General features: G+C 32.9%; 2 non-coding genes across 2 annotated transcripts; both read left to right on the top strand.

Annotated features, from left to right (window-relative positions):
* The first annotated feature begins 1,680 nt into the window (after positions 1–1,680).
* Positions 1,681–1,787, top strand: LOC139887025 (small nucleolar RNA R71). The gene has a single exon (XR_011772878.1). It is a non-coding gene; the product is annotated as a small nucleolar RNA R71 (small nucleolar RNA).
* An 8,106-nt stretch (positions 1,788–9,893) lies between these two features.
* Positions 9,894–10,000, top strand: LOC139886827 (small nucleolar RNA R71). The gene has a single exon (XR_011772689.1). It is a non-coding gene; the product is annotated as a small nucleolar RNA R71 (small nucleolar RNA).
* Positions 10,001–25,050: the final 15,050 nt, after the last annotated feature.

Here is a 25,050-nt window from a genome sequence, read left to right as displayed (position 1 = left end):
GTTTTTTAAAATCACACAAAAATTAAATTTAAAAATGCATATAAATTTCATACAAAACAAAAATTCAGAATGGGGGGAGAAAACTAGTTCTTTAGTGTCTGCTAGTGGAAAAGACCAATCGGATTCCATTCTCGGAACTACACGAGAACAGAACAGTGGTAAATCAATATGGTTTTTACCAATCGTTTTTGTTGGTTCAACGATTTTGGTTGGTGGAGATTTAGACTTTCGACTCACAAAGGTGATCGATTTTTCATCATCACTAAGTGTCATTCTACCCTCTCTTACATCAAATAACGCCCCGGTGGATGCTAAGAATGGTCGACCTAAAATTAGAGGAATGTTTGGGTCCTCTTCTATGTCAATGACAATGAATTCGACTAGAAAGGTTAAATTACCCACTTGAACGGGTAGGCTGTCAGCAATTCTAACTGGGTGCCTAATGGTTTGATCAAAGAGTCGGACACTCATCTCTGTTGGACTTAACTCACCTACTCCTAATCTCTTATATAATGAAAGAGGCATAACACTTTTACTCGCACCTAAATTTGCTAGTGCATCATACATGACACAATCACTAAGTAGACAAGGAACAATAAATTCACCCGGATCACCCAACCTGGGTGGAGGTTTTGGTGGAATTGTCTACACCGGGTTTATCTTTACGGTTTTTATTTCTCGTACTTTCTTATTCTTCTTCTTCTTTCCAGAGGTATCACAAACTTTATTACCTATTACTTTCTCATACTCAACTCCTTTTCTTGGAAACGGGATGGTTGGTCTGTATGGTGCCACCACTAGATTTACATACTCGGGTGGTGGTGGTGTTGTAACTTCTTCATTGTTACTCACATCTAAAACCTTCCCATCTTCTGATGATGGTTTTTCAGAATTTGTTGACACCATATTAACATTCTCATTTCGAGGATTTACTTCAGTATTACTCAGTAGCTTTCCTTGTTTCCTCTCACTCATCATGCTAGCAAGAGTACCTACGTGTTTTTCTAGATTCAAAATAGAAGCTTGTTGAGTTCTTAATGACTGATCAAACCTCTCATTTGTTTGTGTTTGAGATGTAATAAATTGTGTTTGAGATTCCATTAGCTTTGCCATCATTTCTTCTAGATTTGACTTTGTTGATTGAAAGTGTTGTTTTGAGTTGGTTGGTTATTCGGACCTTGTTAGTTATACGAGTTATTGTTTGGTCCATTTGGATTGTAAAGAATGTTTTGATTTCGATTAAAGTTCGGCCTTGGCGGTTGATAATTATTTTGATAATTATTTCCCGGCCTTTGGTTCATGTAGGAAACATTCTCTCGTTGTTCCATCGTTTGCTCGATGTGACAATCTTTCGTTAAATGTGGTCCACCGCATTGCTCACAACTGATTCGTATTGCGTGAATATCTTTATTCATCTTTTCCATTCGTCTCTCAAAAGCATCTATTTTTGCGGAAACGGAATTAAAGTCAAGGCTAGAATCGGCTCTAGCCACTTTAGATGAACGAAAAATATCTTTTTCCTGATGCCACTCATGTGAGTAGGAGGCTGTGTTATCAATAATTTTGTGAGCTTCAGTTGCAATTTTCTTCATAATGGAACCACCAGCTGCTATGTCGATGTCTTTTCGTGTAGCAACATCGATACCTTGGTAGAATATTTGTACTATTTGATAAGTGTCTAAACCGTGTTGAGGACATCCTCTCAACAACTTTCCGAATCTTGTCCATGCCTCATATAATGTTTCATTTGGCTTTTGCGTGAATGTAACAATTTCTCCTTGAAGTCTCACGGCTTTAGATGCAGGAAAGAATTGTTTAAGAAATTTTTCAACTAAAACATCCCATGTATCAATCGCCCCTTCAGGTAACGATTCTAACCAATCTTTGGCTTCTCCCTTTAAAGTCCAGGGAAATAACATGAGATAGATCTGTTCATCCTTAACTTCTATGATTTTGAATAGAGTACAAATCCTATTAAAGGTTTGAAGATGTTCGTTTGGATCTTCCTTCGGCGCACCACTAAATTGGCATTGATTAGTTACCATGTGTAGAATTTGTCCTTTGATTTCATAATCTGGCGCATTAATGTCTGGCTTAAGAATGGCGTGACCTTGGCCCGTACGTGTGGCTCTCATTCGGTCTTCCATACTTAGAGGTTCCATTACTTCCATAATTGAAATTGTTGAATACGAATCACTAGAGGATTCTGATTTAATGGTTTGTAGTTCAGAAGGAATGATTAGTGGTTCAGGATCTCTGAATTGTCCTTGAATATCCTCCGGATTCTCAATTGTGAGGTCGGGTTCAAAAAATGGATTATCGAAAATTTGAATTGGAGTACTTGGTCGACTAGATGACGATCTAAAGAAAAATCAACGGCGACAATATTGGCTAGATGTCTTGATCGAGTTACAGGTGGTGAACGTATGAAAGGTGGTGAACGTTTTGCTCGGTGCATTCACTGAATATCCTATTAGTTATAAAAGATAAAAATTATATAAGTTATCAAATTAATAGACTTTTCTGATTTTGCCCACATTTCGAATAGCCAATAGATGCAGCAGGTAGCCAGGACCCTTTAAATCGGAAGCCCACAACTCGCCACTAAGAAATCCAACTATTACTACGAACCAGAAAATTTTGGATGTCTATTAATTTAACTACTTAAAATAATTTTTTCGTTTTGAAATTTTAGAGAAGAAATAGAAAATTCTATGTCCTAAAAACTAGAGCGTCGAGAAATAAGAAAGAAAAAGGGCGCGTCGAAAAACGTCGAAAAATAAAAGGTCGAAAAATAATAATGAGAAAGTAAAGCGTCGAAACTTAAAAGCCTAAAAATTAAATATTAAAAGTTGCGTCTAAAGGTATTAAAGCTTAAAAGGAATTCTATATCCAAAATGGCAATAACTTAAAAGGCACTAAAATTTTAAAACGGCGTCGCAAAATTTTAAAGCGCCTAAATCTTAGTCTAAAGAAAAAGCACTTAAGGGATTTTACGGCAAAGCCTAAAAATCTAGAAATAAAATACTACGGCAAAAACTAATCTTAAAACTAAGTACGAACGATAAAAAAAATACAAATTACTATTAAACGATTAAAAAGAAACGAGATATAAAAATAACACTTAAAGTTATAAAAATACAATTTTTTTATAAAAATATTATTTTTATATTATTATTTTATAAAAGTGTTAATTTTAAAACTTATTAAAACTTAAAACACAAATTAATTAAAACTAAAACTAACTAATATTTAATTAAAACCCTAATTACTAATTAATAAATAATAATAATTAATAAACCTTAACCCTAATTCGTACGTCCAATGATCAAAGCTGTCACCTCAGCTCATGCGATCGCATGAGTTGAGGGTTTAATAGCCATGCGGTCGCATGGGTCCGATTTTCAGGCCAAATATTGGGCTGCTACAGTGTAGTGGCCCGATTACTTAAAAAATTTTTTCCCTGATTTTAATTAGTTTTACAAAATTAATATATAGGTTATATATATATTTTTTTTAAAATACTTTTATACTTTAAATAAATAAATAAAAATATAAACTTTTCAATTTAAACACTTAGATAGATAAATATACTTTTTTTAAACTTATATAAAATTATATTTTTACAAAAATAGCTTAAAAATTAATATATATTTTTTTTTAGAATATAGCGTAAAAATATAGCGTTTCACCGGGTCCCCGGCAGTGGCGCCAAAAATACTTGATGTTAAAGCGAAGGGGTACAAAATAGTTATATTTTTACTACAAAATACTATTAAATATGATACAATTTTACACAAGTTATTTATTTATTTATAGAGTGGATATACCTAAACCTTCCTACAACACTTATAGGCAGTGTACCTAATCGTACAGTAGTGTAGTTTTTAGTAAGTCCGGTTCGTTCCACAGGGATCTTAGCCAAGCTTAACGCTATATTTTAAAAAACTATATTTATAAAAATATAAATATATATATATATATATATATAAGTAGTATTATTATTATAAAAAGGGGGTTTTTACCGTTTAATGACCGGTTTGTCGATTTTAAAACTTAAGTCGCAGTTAAAACCTAATGTAAAATATTAAAAATAAATATAACTTAATTTTAAGCGTAAAGTAAATAACGATAATGAAATTGCGATAAATAAAAATGTAATAAATAAAATGATGATAAATAAAAGTGCGATAAATAAAAGTGCAATTAAATATGAAATAAAATGACGATAAATAAGTGCGATAAATAAAATGACGATAAATAACGTCATGATGTTTGACGTGTTGATTTTAGTTTATTACCATGGGTTAATTGTCCTTTGTCCTGGATTATTCAATATGTCCGTCTGGTTTTTGTCCATAACAGTCCATCAGTCATAAATATAAAGTGCGAGTGTCCTCGTCAAATTATCCTTATATCTGAAGTCAAATATTCCAACTAATTGGGGACTTAAACTATAATTACACCAATTTTCCTTGTATATAATTCACCCCTGTTTTAATAAGTCCATTGACAATTAATCCATTCCCGTGTCCGGTTAAATGAACGATTATTAGTACTTATAAATATCCCGCCCATCGTGTCCGATCGAGTGTATGTGGTTATTTATAGGTACATCCAATTGTAAATCTTTATATTAAATTAACAAACTATCATTTAATTAAACAAATATAAAGCCCATTAATAGCCCATAGTGTAATTTCCACAAGTGTCGTTCTTTTGTCCAAACCCCAATTATGGTACAAAGCCCAATTACCCAATTTTAATATTTAGCCCAACATCACGATTACTTCGGCTTAAATAAGCATAATAATAACTTAGCTACGAGACATTAATTTAAAAATGTTGGAACATAACTTACAATGATTAATAATAGCGTAGCGTTACACGGACAGAATTTCGACTTACACCCTTACAACATTCGCTAACATACCCTTATTATTATTAAAATTAAATTTAAAATTATAATTATAATATATATATATATATGTATACGTGAGAGATGGAGAAAGAAAAATATGTGTTTATTTCTTGCAGAATTCGTCGCCTTTTATAGATGTGGCCAGATTCTGATGCCCATGCGATCGCATGGATTTTGTGCCTTCGCATGGCCTTCTGATCTAGCTCACATAACTTTGTTTTCTTGTTTGCCGACAGTTTTAATTATATAATATAATATATATATAATTTTAAGAATTAATTATATATTATATTATATTCATGTGCATAGTTGACTTGTAATTTTTAGTCCGTTGCGTCGCGCGTTGAGAGTTAGTTCATGTCCCGGTTTCGGTTTTTCGAACGTCCTTGCGTACTATATAATATCTTGTACTTTGCATTTTGCGGCTTGTACTCTTATCATTTTTGGACGTTTCTCATCAATAAATTGAACCACTTGAATTATATCTTGTACATTTGAGCTTTTTGGTCATTTGCGTCTTCAAATCGTCATTTTCTTCTTTTGTCTTCGCACTTATTTATTTAAATGAATATTACATAAAAATAGAACAATTGCAACTAAAAGCTTTACATATTGGAAGGATATTGTGCCACTATCAAATATCCCCACACTTGAGCGTTGCTTGTCCTCAAGCAATACAGAATTAGAAATTAAAATCACACTTCACTCGAATCACTTTTTTATTCTCACACTTTATACATCAGTGATTTTGATACGGCGGTATAAACAATGATAGTAACGATGTGGTTTACAGTCCCACATGACTATTAAAAATTTAGATCCTTTAAGGAAATTGGATCTTTATGAAAACATTTGATCTTTTGAAAATTTATTCTAGCTTTTACCCTAGATAAGTTTTCCGGAATAACCCTTCACCGGTGTTTGCAAAATATTTTTGTGAGTTTTGTGGGTTTCAGATTTTAAAATTTTAGCTCAAAACTTGCGGTTTTGTGCCACCCACTTGCTAACCTTGTATTAGGAAAGCACACGTCCAGTATACTTGCTCCGTATATTACCTTTCGGTAAACTACCATCCGGTTGTAAAGGAGAGCGTTGAACAAGCAACTGTTAAGGCAATGTCTAATGACATGCAGATGTTCATGGTCTAAAACGTGTCGGATGCAATTACTATCCTTTGTAGGAGCAATAGTAAAGATCACCCTATAGTTTTTCAGTCTGGCACAAGGTCCTGTCTTCGACCATGCTATACAACCACCGTTCTTACGGTTGACACCCGAATTGGTTCAGGTGATCTAGTGAATTCCAGGTGAATTCTTAGGATTTTACGTTCAATGGTAATGAACGCATTGAAAATGGGTTTTCAGAAAACAAATCAATTTTAATTTGATCAAAATATTTTCTCGTTCAAGCTCGAGTTTAGATATCATTGAATTCCATGAGTTTGTAATTCTCAATATTTAAGGTCAATCTCAAGGATTGAGTAATATCAGGCTTATAACCTGATATTTATTCTTTAAGGAGATTATCCTTTCTGGGGGTCTGATTCATTAGTCTTATCAAGCTAATTTGCACGGCGCTCTCCCCATTTTACGAGACAGATCCTCTCATAGTTAGGATAAGTCTGACCACTTAGCGACCCTGTTTGATGCTGAGGTCCGTGGATTTCCTGCTGATTTTAGAGATGACTTTTCTAGATTTTTCGTCAACCTACAGCTGGTCTGGACGACAACTTCCTGACCTAAATAAAGAAGCGCGTGTCTTTTTCGGAAGACTTTACTTCCTTTTAATGATGGAATTGATTCATCGTGTAAATCCATCTATTCTTTCAAAGGTATTACAATAAATCAGGTAAAACTGATTAGTTTAGTCCAAAGCAAAAGTACCTACAATAATCTTGTACCTAATATGTGATACGCGTTTTAAAGAAATTGGTAAATTCTTCCCACACTTAGCTTTTATTTATTCTTTTCTTTGCCTTTTTATTCTCTTCTATTCCATTTTAAATGAATTCAAGCTTTTTGGGTTGTTTCTCCATTTATGTTCTCTCCGAGGTAACAATAACTTCGGCATTAACACCTAGTTTTATCGTTCATAAATATGTATAAACATGATTTTGAATTCATTTAGTTGAAAATTTTTCAAATTTTCACAAAATTTGGCAATTAAACTAAGTGTAAACCCGAGAGAATTTATAACCCTTCCCCACACTTGAGATCATGCAATGCCCTCATTTGCATGAAATCGGACTATAATTATAAATTCATGAGGGTGATTAGTGTAGAAAAGTGATTAAAAATACCCAGTTTGTAATTACTAAGGTCGTCGAATGATAGATGGCGCGCCTCATCGTTCATTCCTTTTGTTGTAATTTCACATATGTTTTGCGTCTTATCGTCAAAATTAGTAGCTTTTACTGAACTTAATCTTTGAAAGTGCGCTGTTTTACTCTGTTTTGTACATAAGATAAACTACAAACATACATAATATTTTTATTATTTTTTTTATAAAATATTTATTTATTAAAACAATTTAAATGAATAATTTTTTAAAATTTTGTTTCCTTTTACTTTAGGTAGTTTCGGTATGTTTACCTAGTCCGTCCCTCGACAAAATTTAAAATTTGTCATTTTTAAAGCGATTGTTTTAAAAGCAAAGATTTTTGGATTTTTTAATTTTTTTGGTATACTTTAGATCAATAAAATTAAAAATAATGATAATAAAATTTTTCGCCCCGCCCTCGGGTAAAGCAATTTCGGTTCCATGACCTAGTCTTCAACTTACGATGAATTTTAGAAATCATTTTTTAACCTTAATGAAATAAAGTAATTTTTGTTTTTTAAAATCACACAAAAATTAAATTTAAAAATGCATATAAATTTCATACAAAACAAAAATTCAGAATGGGGGGAGAAAACTAGTTCTTTGGTGTCTGCTAGTGGAAAAGACCAATCGGATTCCATTCTCGGAACTACACGAGAACAGAACAACTAACTCTAGACAGTATTTTCTTTTTAGAACATTTGAATCTCCCCACACTTAGGTAGCTGTGGTGTCGAAATTGTGATTAACTTCATCGTCAATTTCTCTTGGACCATAATCAACTTGCATATCTGTGACTTTTGCTTTAAGCCATTGGTCGAATTCTTGTGTAATATCCACAAATTCAACTAGTTTTGTCTTTTCTTTAGGCGATAGATTGGATACTAACCGGTTATATAACTTAAAGTTCCCCTTGGTTCTAGCATCGCGAATCCGTTTAATAAGTTTCTTCATTGAACTATTAATAACGGGGTCATTTAATTTCGTATCAACAAAGGGGTTCTTTGTTATCAGGTCATCATTAAGTGTTGCTTCATCTTCCCCACACTTAGGCGTTTTATTATTGTTAAGCACTACCGTTGGAGTTGGTAAATCAATATGATTTTTACCAATCGTTTTTGTTGGTTCAACGGTTTTGGTTGGTGGAGATTTAGACTTTCGACTCACAAAGGTGATCGATTTTTCATCATCACTAAGTGTCATTCTACCCTCTCTTACATCAAATAACGCCCCGGTGGACGCTAAGAATGGTCGACCTAAAATTAGAGGAATGTTTGGGTCCTCTTCTATGTCAATGTCAATGAATTCGACTAGAAAGGTTAAATTACCCATTTGAACGGGTAGGCTGTCAGCAATTCCAACTGGGTGCCTAATGGTTTGATCAAAGAGTCGGACACTCATCTCTGTTGGACTTAACTCACCTACTTCTAATCTCTTATATAATAAAAGAGGCATAACACTTTTACTCGCACCTAAATCTGCTAGTGCATCATACATGACACAATCACTCAGTAGACAAGGAACAATAAATTTACCCGGATCACCCAACCTGGGTGGAGGTTTTGGTGGAACTGACTTCACCGGGTTTATCTTTACGGTTTTTATTTCTTGTACTTTCTTATTCTTCTTCTTCTTTCCAGAGGTATCACAAATTTTATTACCTATTACTTTCTCATACTCAACTCCTTTTCTTGGAAACGGGATGGGTGGTCTGTATGGTGCCACCACTGGCTTTACATACTCGGGTGGTGGTGGTGTTGTAACTTCTTCATTGTTACTCACATCTAAAACCTTCCCATCTTCTGATAATGGTTTTTCAGAATTTGTTGACACCATATTAACATTCTCATTTCGAGGATTTACTTCAGTATTACTCGGTAGCTTTCCTTGTTCCCTCTCACTCATCATGCTAGTAAGAGTACCTACGTGTTTTTCTAGATTCAAAATGGAAGCTTGTTGAGTTCTTAATGACGGATCAAACCTCTCATTTGTTTGGGTTAGAGATGTAATAAATTGTGTTTGAGATTCCATTAGCTTTGCCATCATTTCTTCTAGATTTGACTTTTTCTCTTCGGTTTGTTGTGGTGGTTTATACACACCAGTTCATTGTTGATTGAAAGTGTTGTTTTGAGTTGGTTGGTTATTCAGACCTTGTTGGTTATACGAGTTATTGTTTGGTCCATTTGGATTGTAAAGAATGTTTTGATTTCGATTAAAGTTCGGCCTTGGCGGTTGATAATTATTTTGATAATTATTTCCCGGCCTTTGGTTCATGTAGGAAACATTCTCTCGTTGTTCCATCGTTTGCTCGATGTGACAATCTTTCGTTAAATGTGGTCCACCGCATTGCTCACAACTGATTCGTATTGCGTGAATATCTTTATTCATCTTTTCCATTCGTCTCTCGAAAGCATCTATTTTTGCGGAAACGGAATTAAAGTCATGGCTAGAATCGGCTCTAGCCACTTTAGATGAACGAAAAATATCTTTTTCCTGATGCCACTCATGTGAGTGGGAGGCTGTGTTATCAATAATTTTGTGAGCTTCTGTTGCGGTTTTCTTCATAATGGAACCACCAGCTGCTATGTCGATGTCTTTTCGTGTAGCAACGTAGATACCTTGGAAGAATATTTGTACTATTTGATAAGTGTCTAAACCGTGTTGAGGACATCCTCTCAACAACTTTTCGAATCTTGTCCATGCCTCATATAATGTTTCATTTGGCTTTTGCGTGAATGTAACAATTTCTACTTGAAGTCTCACGGCTTTAGATGCCGGAAAGAATTGTTTAAGAAATTTTTCAACTAAAACATCCCATGTATCAATCGCCCTTCAGGTAACGATTCAAACCAATCTTTGGCTTCTCCCTTTAAAGTCCAGGGAAATAACATGAGATAGATCTGTTCATCCTCAACTTCTATGATTTTGAATAGAGTACAAGTCCTATTAAAGATTCAAAGATGTTCGTTTGGATCTTCCTTCGGCGCACCACTAAATTGGCATTGATTAGTTACCATGTGTAGAATTTGTCCTTTGATTTCATAATCTGGCGCATTAATGTTTGGCTTAATAATGGCGTGACCTTGGCCCGTACATGTGGCTCTCATTCGGTCTTCCATACTTAGAGGTTCTGTTACTTCCATAATTGAAATTGTTGAATATGAATCACTAGAGGATTCTGATTTAACGGTTTGTAGTTCAGGAGGAATGATTAGTGGTTCAGGATCTCTGAATTGTCCTTGAATATCCTCCGGATTCTCAATTGTGAGGTCGGGTTTAAAAAATGGATTATCGAAAATTTGAATTGGAGTACTTGGTCGACTAGATGACGATTCTAAAGAAAAATCAACGACGACAATATTGGCTAGATGTCTTGATCGAGTTACAGGTGGTGAACGTATGAAAGGCGGTGAACGTTTTGCTCGGTGTATTCACTGAATATCCTATTAGTTATAAAAGATAAAAATTATATAAGTTATCAAATTAATAGACTTTTCTGATTTTTCCCACTTTTCGAATAGCCAATAGATGCAGCAGGTAGCCAGGACCCTTTAAATCGGAAGCCCACAACTTGCCACTAACAAATCCAACTATTACTACGAACCAGAAAATTTTGGATGTCTATCAATTTAACTACTTAAAATAATTTTTTCGTTTTGAAATTTTAGAGAAGAAATAGAAAATTCTATGTCCTAAAAACTAGAGCGTCGAGAAATAAGAAAGAAAAAAAGCGCGTCGAAAAACGTCAAAAAATAAAAGGTCGAAAAATAATAATGAGAAAGTAAAGCGTCGTAACTTAAAAGCCTAAAAATTTAATATTAAAAGTTGCGTCTAAAGGTATTAAAGCTTAAAAGGAATTCTATATCCAAAAAGGCAATACCTTAAAAGGCACTAAAATTTTAAAACGGCGTCGCAAAATTCTAAAGCGCCTAAATCTTAGTCTAAAGAAAAAGCACTTAAGGGATTTTACGGCAAAGCCTAAAAATCTAGAAATAAAATACTACGGAAAAAACTAATCTTAAAACTAAGTACGAACGATAAAAAAAATACAAATTACTATTAAACGATTAAAAAGATATGAGATATAAAAATAAAACTTAAAGTTATAAAAATACAATTTTATAATAAAAATATTATTTTTATATTATTATTTTATAAAAGTATTAATTTTAAAACTAATTAAAACTTAAAACACAAATTAATTAAAATTAAAACTAACTAATATTTAATTAAAACCTTAATTACTAATTAATAAATAATAATAATTAATAAACCTTAACCCTAATTCGTACGTCCAATGATCAGAGCTGTCACCTCAGCTCATGCGATCGCATGAGTTGAGGGTTTAATAGCCATACGGTCGAATGGGTCCAGTTTCCAGGCCAAATATTGGGCTGCTACAGTGTAGTGGCCCGATTACTTAAAAAAATTTTTTTTTCTGATTTTAATTAGTTTTACAAAATTAATATATAGGTTATATATATATTTTTTAAAAAATACTTTTATACTTTAAATAAATAAATAAAAATATAAACTTTTCAATTTAAACACTTAAATAGATAAATATACTTTTTTTTAAACTTATATAAAATTATATTTTTACAAAAATAGCTTAAAATTAATATATTTTTTTTTTAGAATATAGCGTAAAAATATAGCGTTTCGCCGGGTCCCCGGCAGCGGCGCCAAAAATACTTGATGTTAAAGCGAAGGGGTACAAAATAGTTATATTTTTACTACAAAATACTATTAAATACGATACAATTTTACACAAGTTATTTATTTATTTATAGAGTGGATATACCTAAACCTTGCTACAATGCTTATAGGCAGTGTACCTAATCGTACAGTAGTGTAGTTTTTAGTAAGTCCGGTTCGTTCCACAGGGATCTTAGCCAAGCTTAATGCTATATTTTAAAAAACTATATTTGTAAAAATATAAATATATATATAAGTAGTAGTATTATTATAAAAAGGGGGTTTTTACCGTTTAATGACCGGTTTGTCGATTTTAAAACTTAAGTCGCAGTTAAAACCTAATGTAAAATATTAAAAATAAATATAACTTAATTTTAAGCGTAAAGTAAATAACGATAATAAAAATGCAATAAATAAAATGACGATAAATAAAAGTGCGATAATTAAAAGTGCAATTAAATATGAAATAAAAGAATTATGCTTATTTAAACTTCCGTAATCATGATGTTTGACGTGTTGATTTTAGTTTATTACCATGGGTTAATTGTCTTTTGTCCTGGATTATTCAATATGTCCGTCTGGTTTTTGTCCATAACAGTCCATCAGTCATAAATATAAAGTGCGAGTGTCCTCGTCAAATTATCCTTATATCCGAAGTCAAATATTCCAACTAATTGGGAACTTAAACTATAATTACACCAATTTTCCTTGTATATAATTCACCCCTGTTTTAATAAGTCCATTGACTATTAATCCATTCCCATGTCCGGTTAAATGAACGATAATTAGTACTTATAAATATCCCGCCCATCGTGTCCGATCGAGTGTATGTGGTTATTTATAGGTACGTTCAATTGTAAATCTTTATATTAAATTAACAAACTATCATTTAATTAAACAAATATAAATCCCATTAATAGCCCATAGTCTAATTTCCACAAGTGTCGTTCTTTTGTCCAAACCCCAATTATGGTACAAAGCCCAATTACCCAATTTTAATATTTAGCCAAACATCACGATTACTTCAGCTTAAATAAGCATAATAATAACTTAGCTACGAGACATTAATTTAAAAAGGTTGAACATAACTTACAATGATTAATAATAGCGTAGCATTACACGGACAGAATTTTGACTTACACCCTTACAACATTCGCTAACATACCCTTATTATTATTAAAATTAAAATTAAAATTAAAATTAAAATTATAATATATATATATATATATATATATATATATATATATATATATATATATATACGTGAGAGGTGGAGTGTAGTGACCCGAACTTTTCCATGTTTATATATATTAATTGAGATTGATGTTTACATGATTAAATGTTTCCAACATGTTAAGCAATCAAACTTGTTAAGACTTGATTAATTGAAATATGTTTCATATAGACAATTGACCACCCAAGTTGACCGGTGATTCACGAACGTTAAAACTTGTAAAAACTATATGATGACATATATATGGATATATATATAGTTAACATGATACTATGATAAGTAAACATATCATTAAGTATATTAACAATGAACTACATATGTAAAAACAAGACTACTAACTTAATGATTTTTAAACGAGACATATATGTAACGATTATCGTTGTAAAGACATTTAATGTATATATATCATATTAAGAGATATTCATACATGATAATATCATGATAATATAATAATTTAAAATCTCATTTGATATTATAAACATTGGGTTAACAACATTTAACAAGACCGTTAACCTAAAGGTTTAAAAACAACACTTACATGTAACGACTAACGATGACTTAACGACTCAGTTAAAATGTATATACATGTAGTGTTTTAATATGTATTTATACACTTTTGAAAGACTTCAATACACTTATCAAAATACTTCTACTTAACAAAAATGCTTACAATTACATCCTCGTTCAGTTTCATCAACAATTCTACTCGTATGCACCCGTATTCGTACTCGTACAATACACAGCTTTTAGATGTATGTACTATTGGTATATACACTCCAATGATCAGCTCTTAGCAGCCCATGTGAGTCACCTAACACATGTGGGAACCATCATTTGGCAACTAGCATGAAATATCTCATAAGATTACAAAAATATGAGTAATCATTCATGACTTATTTACATGAAAACAAAATTACATATCCTTTATATCTAATCCATACACCAACGACCAAAAACACCTACAAACACTTTCATTCTTCAATTTTCTTCATCTAATTGAACTCTCTCAAGTTCTATCTTCAAGTTCTAAGTGTTCTTCATAAATTCCAAAAGTTCTAGTTTCATAAAATCAAGAATACTTTCAAGTTTGCTAGCTCACTTCCAATCTTGTAAGGTGATCATCCAACCTCAAGAAATCTTTATTTCTTACAGTAGGTTATCATTCTAATACAAGGTAATAATCATATTCAAACTTTGGTTCAATTTCTATAACTATAACAATCTTATTTCAAGTGATGATCTTACTTGAACTTGTTTTCGTGTCATGATTTTGCTTCAAGAACTTTGAGCCATCCAAGGATCCATTGAAGCTAGATCCATTTTTCTCTTTTCCAGTAGGTTCATCCAAGGAACTTAAGGTAGTAATGATGTTCATAACATCATTCGATTCATACATATAAAGCTATCTTATTCGAAGGTTTAAACTTGTAATCACTAGAACATAGTTTAGTTAATTCTAAACTTGTTCGCAAACAAAAGTTAATCCTTCTAACTTGACTTTTAAAATCAACTAAACACATGTTCTATATCTATATGATATGCTAACTTAATGATTTAAAACCTGGAAACACGAAAACACCGTAAAACCGGATTTACGCCGTCGTAGTAACACCGCGGGCTGTTTTGGGTTAGTTAATTAAAAACTATGATAAACTTTGATTTAAAAGTTGTTATTCTGAGAAAATGATTTTTATTATGAACATGAAACTATATCCAAAAATTATGGTTAAACTCAAAGTGGAAGTATGTTTTCTAAAATGGTCATCTAGACGTCGTTCTTTCGACTGAAATGACTACCTTTACAAAAACGACTTGTAACTTATTTTTCCGACTAGAAACCTATACTTTTTTTGTTTAGATTCATAAAATAGAGTTCAATATGAAACCATAGCAATTTGATTCACTCAAAACGGATTTAAAATGAAGAAGTTATGGGTAAAACAAGATTGGATAATTTTTCTCATTTTAGCTACGTGAAAATTGGTAACAAATCTATTCCAACCATAACTTAATCAACTTGTATTATATATTATGTAATCTTGAGATACCATAGACACGTATACAATGTTTCGACCTATCATGTCGACACATCTATATATATTTTGGAACAACCATAGACACTCTATATGTGAATGTTGGAGTTAGCTATACAGGGTTGAGGTTGATTCCAAAATATATATAGTTTGAGTTGTGATCAATACTGAGATACGTATACACTGGGTCGTGGATTGATTCAAGATAATATTTATCGATTTATTTCTGTACATCTAACTGTGGACAACTAGTTGTAGGTTACTAACGAGGACAGCTGACTTAATAAACTTAAAACATCAAAATATATTAAAAGTGTTGTAAATATATTTTGAACATACTTTGATATATATGTATATATTGTTATAGGTTCGTGAATCAACCAGTGGCCAAGTCTTACTTCCCGACGAAGTAAAAATCTGTGAAAGTGAGTTATAGTCCCACTTTTAAAATCTAATATTTTTGGGATGAGAATACATGCAGGTTTTATAAATGATTTACAAAATAGACACAAGTACGTGAAACTACATTCTATGGTTGAATTATCGAAATCGAATATGCCCCTTTTTATTAAGTCTGGTAATCTAAGAATTAGGGAACAGACACCCTAATTGACGCGAATCCTAAAGATAGATCTATTGGGCCTAACAAACCCCATCCAAAGTACCGGATGCTTTAGTACTTCGAAATTTATATCATATCCGAAGGGTGTCCCGGAATGATGGGGATATTCTTATATATGCATCTTGTTATTGTCGGTTACCAGGTGTTCACCATATGAATGATTTTTATCTCTATGTATGGGATGTGTATTGAAATATGAAATCTTGTGGTCTATTATTATGATTTGATATATATATAGGTTAAACCTATAACTCACCAACATTTTTGTTGACGTTTTAAGCATGTTTATTCTCAGGTGATTATTAAGAGCTTCTGCTGTCGCATACTTAAATAAGGACGAGATTTGGAGTCCATGCTTGTATGATATTGTGTAAAAACTGCATTCAAGAAACTTATTTTGTTGTAACATATTTGTATTGTAAACCATTATGTAATGGTCGTGTGTAAACAGGATATTTTAGATTATCATTATTTGATAATCTACGTAAAGCTTTTTAAAACCTTTATCTATGAAATAAAGGTTATGGTTTGTTTTAAAAATGAATGCAGTCTTTGAAAAATGTCTCATATAGAGGTCAAAATCTCGCAACGAAATCAAATAATATGGAACGTTTTTAATCAATAAGAACGGGACATTTCATGGAGAAAGAAAAAGATGTGTTTATTTCTTGTAGAATTCGTCGCCTTTTATAGATGTGGCCAGATTCTGATGCCCATGCGATCGCATGGATTTTGTGCCTTCTGGCCATGCGATCGCATGGCCTTCTGATCCAGCTCACATAACTTTGTTTTCTTGTTTGCCGACGGTTTTAATTATATAATATAATATATATATAATTTTAAGAATTAATTATATATTATATTATATTCATGTGCATAGTTGACTTGTAATTTTTAGTCCGTTGCGTCGCGCCTTGAGAGTTGGTTCATGTACCGGTTCCGGTTTTTCGAACGTCCTTCCATACTATTTAATATCTTGTACTTTGCGTTTTGCGGCTTGTACTCTTATCATTTTTGGACGTTTCTCATCAATAAATTGAACCACTTGAATTATATCTTGTACATTTGAGCTTTTTGGTCATTTGCGTCTTCAAATCGTCGTTTTCTTCTTTTGTCTTCTCACTTATTTATTTAAACGAATATTACATAAAATAGAACAATTGCAACTAAAACCCTTACATATTGGAAGGATATTGTGCCTAAATATATGTTCATTTGGAACACTATCAGCGACTCCACCATCGAAGAATGTGTAAATCCCGATTGGGTCAAGGCCGACTATGTAATCTCCTTCTAGATTTTTCTCACTATCTACGAGCAACTTCTTAAACGGGTAATCAACTCCGATCCCACAACCGCCTTTCAAGCATGGCGATTACTAGAGAAGGTATTTCAAGATAATAAACAATCTAAGGCAATGGAATTGAATGCAGAACTTCGTGCTCTCGACATAGACAATCAATCTGTCGAAGAGTATTTTCACAAGATCGAACGTGGAAGATGTAACGACCCTACTTTTTCGACTTATATTTTTGTGCTCTATACTTTCACGAATCTGCGTACATGTGCGTACTGAGCTAATTGATGCTCTGGAATCTTTATTCATGATTAATTACTTTCATTAATATCTTACAACGTGTTATTAATTGTTTAATCACTTAACTTGATCCTCGAATGCATTTTTGACCGTTAGTGTCACTTGTCGTTTAAAACGAGCTACGTACTTTGTACACGTTAAACTTTTGTCATAATTGGAATATTATGACTACGTAAAACTAATTGTTATTTTCTAATGACAATTACTTGGCTTATTGGTTGCTTAATTATGCTTGGTAATTTACTAATGCACGCTAGTTAGTCTTAATGGACTTTTTACCTTCATGGACTTAGACCCACCCTATTCCAGTTAATGGACCATTGAATTAGCCCAACTTTAATGGATTTATGATCCATTAAGATGTAGGACAAAAACCCATTAAGATGAGCCAACATACTAGCATTTTTGTTAGCCATTACTACATATGTTGCATGGGATCCCAACAATAAGCACCACCTTTAGGCCACCATCATGCAAAAAGCAAAAGTTGTTCCCCTTGTCCCCCCCCCCCTTGGCCTACGGTTTTGGAGACACAACAACCACCTCCACCACTATAAATACAAGCCTTATTCTTTCATTTCAAACTTGATTTCATTCTCATTTTACACACACTTGCTCTCTAATTTTCTCTCTAGTCTTTCTCACACTAAGATTGTAAGTTCTTAAAAAATTTTCTTATTCTTCTTCTCTTCATAATCACGACATCATCATCATCTTAAGATCAAGCTTTTTAGCTTTTTGATCTTGTTATATCTTGTAGATTCAAACTTTGATTTGAATCCTTCAAGAACATGAAAGATTCAAGCTTTCTAGCTTTAAATCTTCATTACTTTGTTGGATCTAAGTTTTATAGCTTAAGATCACCTTATTGTTAAAAGATCAAAACTTGTGTTTATGATCTTCATGAAACTTAAAGATCTAGCTTTTTGCTTTGAAGATCTTCAAGGACATAAAAGATTTAAGCTTTCTAGCTTTGAAATCTCATAATTATTGTTAAGGTATCCAAGCTTTCTAGCTTAGGGTTTCATTAATTTGTTTGATCTAAGTTATGTGACTTAAGGTCTTGCTTGATTTGAATCAAACTTTGTAGCTTTAATCTTGAATAGAACTTGTATTTGTGTTAAGACTAAGAACATGATGTAACCTTGGTTCATCATCCTTCTAAAACTCTTAAGTGAGTTGTATTTCTTCTTAGTCTTGACATTGTGTGTTTATGGTTGAAACTTGGTCAAAGTGATACTAAAACATCAAGAGTTGTACACTTGAGGCTTATACGCATCAAGGATGAGAACCGTGATGAGCATCAAACACCAAGAAACCCACCGGAGCACTTGTTTACTGTTTTTCAGGGTCTTATCAGACTCCTGGTGTAGTGACCCGAACTTTTCCATGTTTATATATATTAATTGAGATTGATATTTACATGATTAAATGTTTCCAACATGTTAAGCAATCAAACTTGTTAAGACTTGATTAATTGAAATATGTTTCATATAGACAATTGACCACCCAAGTTGACCGGTGATTCACGAACGTTAAAACTTGTAAAAACTATATGATGACATATATATGGTTATATATATAGTTAACATGATATTATGATAAGTAAACATATCATTAAGTATATTAACAATGAACTACATATGTAAAAACAAGACTACTAACTTAATGATTTTGAAACGAGGCATATATGTAACGATTATCGTTGTAACGACATTTAATGTATATATATCATATTAAGAGATATTCGTACATCATAATATCATGATAATATAATAATTTAAAATCTCTTTTGATATTATAAACATTGGGTTAACAACATTTAACAAGATCGTTAACCTAAAGGTTTCAAAACAACATTTACATGTAACGACTAACGATGACTTAACGACTCAGTTAAAATGTATATACATGTAGTGTTTTAATATGTATTCATACACTTTTGAAAGACTTCAAGACACTTATCAAAATACTTCTACTTAACAAAAATGCTTACAATTACATCCTCGTTCAGTTTCATCAACAATTCTACTCGTATGCACCCGTATTCGTACTCGTACAATACACAGCTTTTAGATGTATGTACTATTGTTATATACACTCCAATGATCAGCTCTTAGCAGCCCATGTGAGTCGCGTAACACATGTGGGAACCATCATTTGGCAACTAGCATGAAATATCTCATAAAATTACAAAAATATGAGTAATCATTCATGACTTATTTACATGAAAACAAAATTACATATCCTTTATATCTAATCCATACACCAACGACCAAAAACACCTACAAACACTTTCATTCTTCAATTTTCTTCATCTAATTGATCTCTCTCAAGTTCTATCTTCAAGTTCTAAGTGTTCTTCATAAATTTCAAAAGTTCTAGTTTCATAAAATCAAGAATACTTTCAAGTTTGCTAGCTCACTTCCAATCTTGTAAGGTGATCATCCAACCTCAAGAAATCTTTGTTTCTTACAGTAGGTTATCATTCTAATACAAGGTAATAATCATATTCAAACTTTGGTTCAATTTCTATAACTATAACAATCTTATTTCAAGTGATGATCTTACTTGAACTTGTTTTCGTGTCATGATTTTGCTTCAAGAACTTCGAGCCATCCAAGGATCCATTGAAGCTAGATCCATTTTTCTCTTTTCCAGTAGGTTTATCCAAGGAACTTAAGGTAGTAATGATGTTCATAACATCATTCGATTCATACATATAAAGCTATCTTATTCGAAGGTTTAAACTTGTAATCACTAGAACATAGTTTAGTTAATTCTAAACTTGTTCGCAAACAAAAGTTAATCCTTCTAACTTGACTTTTAAAATCAATTAAACACATGTTCTATATCTATATGATATGCTAACTTAATGATTTAAAACCTGAAAACACGAAAAACACCGTAAAACCAGATTTACGCCGTCGTAGTAACACCGCGGGCTGTTTTGGGTTAGTTAATTAAAAACTATGATAAACTTTGATTTAAAAGTTGTTATTCTGAGAAAATGATTTTTATTATGAACATGAAACTATATCCAAAAATTATGGTTAAACTCAAAGTGGAAGTATGTTTTCTAAAATGGTCATCTAGACGTCGTTCTTTCGACTGAAATGACTACCTTTACAAAAACGACTTGTAACTTATTTTTCCGACTATAAACCTATACATTTTCTGTTTAGATTCATAAAATAGAGTTCAATATGAAACCATAGCAATTTGATTCACTCAAAACGGATTTAAAATGAAGAAGTTATGGGTAAAACAAGATTGGATAATTTTTCTCATTTTAGCTACGTGAAAATTGGTAACAAATCTATTCCAACCATAACTTAATCAACTTGTATTGTATATTATGTAATCTTGAGATACCATAGACACGTATACAATGTTTCGACCTATCATGTCGACACATCTATATATATTTCGGAACAACCATAGACACTCTATATGTGAATGTTGGAGTTAGCTATACAGGGTTGAGGTTGATTCCAAAATATATATAGTTTGAGTTGTGATCAATACTGAGATACGTATACACTGGGTCGTGGATTGATTCAAGATAATATTTATCGATTTATTTCTGTACATCTAACTGTGGACAACTAGTTGTAGGTTACTAACGAGGACAGCTGACTTAATAAACTTAAAACATCAAAATATATTAAAAGTGTTGTAAATATATTTTGAACATACTTTGATATATATGTATATATTGTTATAGGTTCGTGAATCAACCAGTGGCCAAGTCTTACTTCCCGGCGAAGTAAAAATCTGTGAAAGTGAGTTATAGTCCCACTTTTAAAATCTAATATTTTTGGGATGAGAATACATGCAGGTTTTATAAATGATTTACAAAATAGACACAAGTACGTGAAACTACATTCTATGGTTGAATTATCGAAATCGAATATGCCCCTTTTTATTAAGTCTGGTAATCTAAGAATTAGGGAACAGACACCCTAATTGACGCGAATCCTAAAGATAGATCTATTGGGCCTAACAAACCCCATCCAAAGTACCGGATGCTTTAGTACTTCGAAATTTATATCATATCCGAAGGGTGTCCCGGAATGATGGGGATATTCTTATATATGCATCTTGTTAATGTCGGTTACCAGGTGTTCACCATATGAATGATTTTTATCTCTATGTATGGGATGTGTATTGAAATATGAAATCTTGTGGTCTATTGTTACGATTTGATATATATAGGTTAAACCTATAACTCACCAACATTTTTGTTGACGTTTAAAGCATGTTTATTCTCAGGTGAATATTAAGAGCTTCCGCTATCGCATACTTAAATAAGAACAAGATTTGGAGTCCATGCTTGTATGATATTGTGTAAAAACTGCATTCAAGAAACTTATTTTGTTGTAACATATTTGTATTGTAAACCATTATGTAATGGTCATGTGTAAACAGGATATTTTAGATTATCATTATTTGATAATCTACGTAAAGCTTTTTAAAACCTTTATCTATGAAATAAAGGTTATGGTTTGTTTTAAAAATGAATGCAGTCTTTGAAAAACGTCTCATATAGAGGTCAAAACCTCGCAACGAAATCAATTAATATGGAACGTTTTTAATCAATAAGAACGGGACATTTCAGTTGGTATCCGAGCGTTGGTCTTAGAGAACCAGAATTTTGCATTAGTGTGTCTTATCTAGTTTGTTAGGATGCATTAGTGAGTCTGGACTTCGACCGTGTTTACTTGAAAAACGATTGCTTAACAAATTTTGTTGGAAACTATATATTTTTAACATGTGAATATTATGTGATATATTAATCTCTTAACGCGTTTGATATTATGTGATAGATGTCTACCTCTAGAACAAGTCCCATTGACTCACCTAATAATAATGAAGAGTCAAATGTAAATTTGAATGATTCGTGGACTGATTCACAAGTTCCCGAAGAGGAACCGGAAGAAGAGTCGGAACCGGAAGAAGAATCGGAACCGGAAGAAGAATCGAAACCGGATGAATAAATAGAACCGGCGGGGGAAATAATAAAACGGTTAAGTAAAAGAAAATCCTCAATCAACCGACCAAGGTTAATTATGGTCAATGGTGTTTCCGCCAAGGAAGCAAAATATTGGGAGGATTACCAATTCTCCGATGAATCGGATTCCGACGAGAATTCCGATGATGTTATAGAAATTACCCCAACTGAATTTAAAAAGGCAAAAGAAAATAATAAGGAAAAGGGCATAAAAATAGAGAAATCTAATTCCAACCCCGATGAACTTTATATGTATCGTCAACCCCCGAAGTCCTTAAGTTGTAACAATGACCCGGGAACCTCTAAACCACCAGGTTTTTCTAAACCAATGTGAATAACGACGGCTCGTATTAGGGGAACATCATATATCCCTAGAAACTTGGCAAAACGAACCAAAACCGAAGAAGAAGAAACAAGCGAGTCGGAATAAGATAGTTGTATTCGTATGGTGTAATATAAGTAATATAGTGTGCTTATGCTTTATGATATATGTAAAAATTGCTTGTATTAATAAGTATTTTTTTTATGAATCTAACTCTTGTCTATTTTACAGTATAAAAACACAAAATGGATAGACAACCCAATATTTTAAGAGACCTACCCGGAGACATGATTGATGAAATCTTGTCTAGAGTCGGTCAGAATTCTTCGGCACAACTATTTAAGGCGAGATCAGTTTGTAAGACATTCGAAGAACGTTCCAAGAATGCCTTGGTTTATAAAAGGCTTTCGTTCGAAAGATGGGGGATATCACATTGGGAAATCCATAAGTTACGATGTGTTTACTTTGACGCATATATTGCGGGGAACCCAAATGCTATTTTACGCAATGGGTTAAGAAATTATTTTGACTCAATATATCCGAATATTGGACTTCGTGATTTAGAAAAAGCGGCTAACATTCAACATAAAGAAGCATGTTATGCTTACGGATTAGTAATGTTCGCTTCTCACCAAAGTGAGAACAAGAACATCGGGCTACAACTATTAAACAAAACGTATCCACAAGTGACGGAGTCGGTAATTGGGGTAAGAAATGAGGTTTTTAGATTGTTACGGGACTGTTGGACATTACGTAACCCTCGTCCTTTTGACGACGTTACAACACGCTGTCTTATCAATGGCCATAACGGTTATGTTCCACAAGACCAAGGATGGGAAGTAGTCCTAGTAAAACCAGAATGCATGACTTGTTTCTGGACGTATGAATTACGTGTCTTTATTGCCTTTGCTGAACGACTTGTGTACTAGCTAGAATTATCTTCACAACTATCTTGTATCAAAGTTATTGCGTGCTATATTTCATGCTTTATGTAAAATAAGCGGTATTGTAAGTTTGTAAAATATTGTATAAAAGTTTGAACGCGAAATATTATTATAATCAGTTTTTCATATAGAATTGTAGTAGTTGAATTGTATATTAGCTACTAAGTATGAACTTAACGGGCAGGTACTACCCGAATTTAAACTTATAAAACGCTAATATGAAGAAAAAGCTTTTATAAATGAGTTCATATTATGCTACGAAATACTATTAACTACTCTTAATATTCTGTATGATTAACTTGTTCCATTTGAATATTTTGAAGGAAATGGCACCGACTACTCGACACACCGTGAATATGAATGAAGAGGAATTCCGTACTTTTCTAGCTTCAAACATAGCCGCAGTACAGGCTGCGCTACATACCAACAATAACCTTGGATCTAGCAGTACAGGAAATCGTGTAGGATGCACCTACAAAGAATTCACTGCCTGCAAACCTTTGGAATTTGATGGAACCGAAGGACCGATTGGATTGAAACGGTGGACCGAGAAGGTCAAATCGGTCTTTGCCATAAGTAAGTGTACTGAAGAGGACAAATTGAAGTACGCTACGCATACCTTCACAGGTTCTGCGTTAACATGGTGGAATACCTATCTAGAGCAAGTGGGACAAGACGATGCGTACGCACTACCGTGGTCAGCATTCAAGCACTTGATGAACGAGAAGTACCGTCCCAGAACCGAGGTCAATAAGCTCAAGACAGAACTTAGAGGGTTACGAACCCAAGGATTTGATATTACCACATACGAAAGACGATTCACATAATTGTGCCTATTGTGTCCGGGAGCATTCGAAGATGAGGAAGAGAAGATCGACGCGTTTGTGAAAGGATTACCGGAAAGAATCCAAGAAGATATAAGTTCACACGAGCCCGCCTCCATACAACAGGCATGTAGAATGGCTCACAAACTAGTGAACCAGATTGAAGAAAGAATTAAAGAACAGACTGCTGAAGAGGCCAATGTGAAGCAAGTCAAAAGAAAGTGGGAGGAAAATGGTGATAAGAATCACCAATACAACAACAACAGCAATTACAACAATAATCGCAACAATTATCCCAACAATCGCAACATCAATCGCAACTACAACAAACGGCCCAACAACAACAACAACAGCAACAACAACAACTACAACAATCATCCCAACAACAATAATAACCGCAACAACAACAACAATCAGAAACAGCTATGCCAAAGGTGTGAAAAGTATCACTCGGGGTTCTGCACCAAATTTTGCAACAAGTGTAAAAGAAATGGTCATAGCGCGACGAAGTGTGAGGTCTAC

The sequence above is a fragment of the Rutidosis leptorrhynchoides genome, chromosome 1 (genome assembly GCF_046630445.1).
Source record: "Rutidosis leptorrhynchoides isolate AG116_Rl617_1_P2 chromosome 1, CSIRO_AGI_Rlap_v1, whole genome shotgun sequence".
Classification (NCBI taxonomy): domain Eukaryota; kingdom Viridiplantae; phylum Streptophyta; class Magnoliopsida; order Asterales; family Asteraceae; genus Rutidosis; species Rutidosis leptorrhynchoides.
Note: the sequence above shows the minus strand (reverse complement) of the source record. Positions and strands in the feature narration are given on the sequence as shown.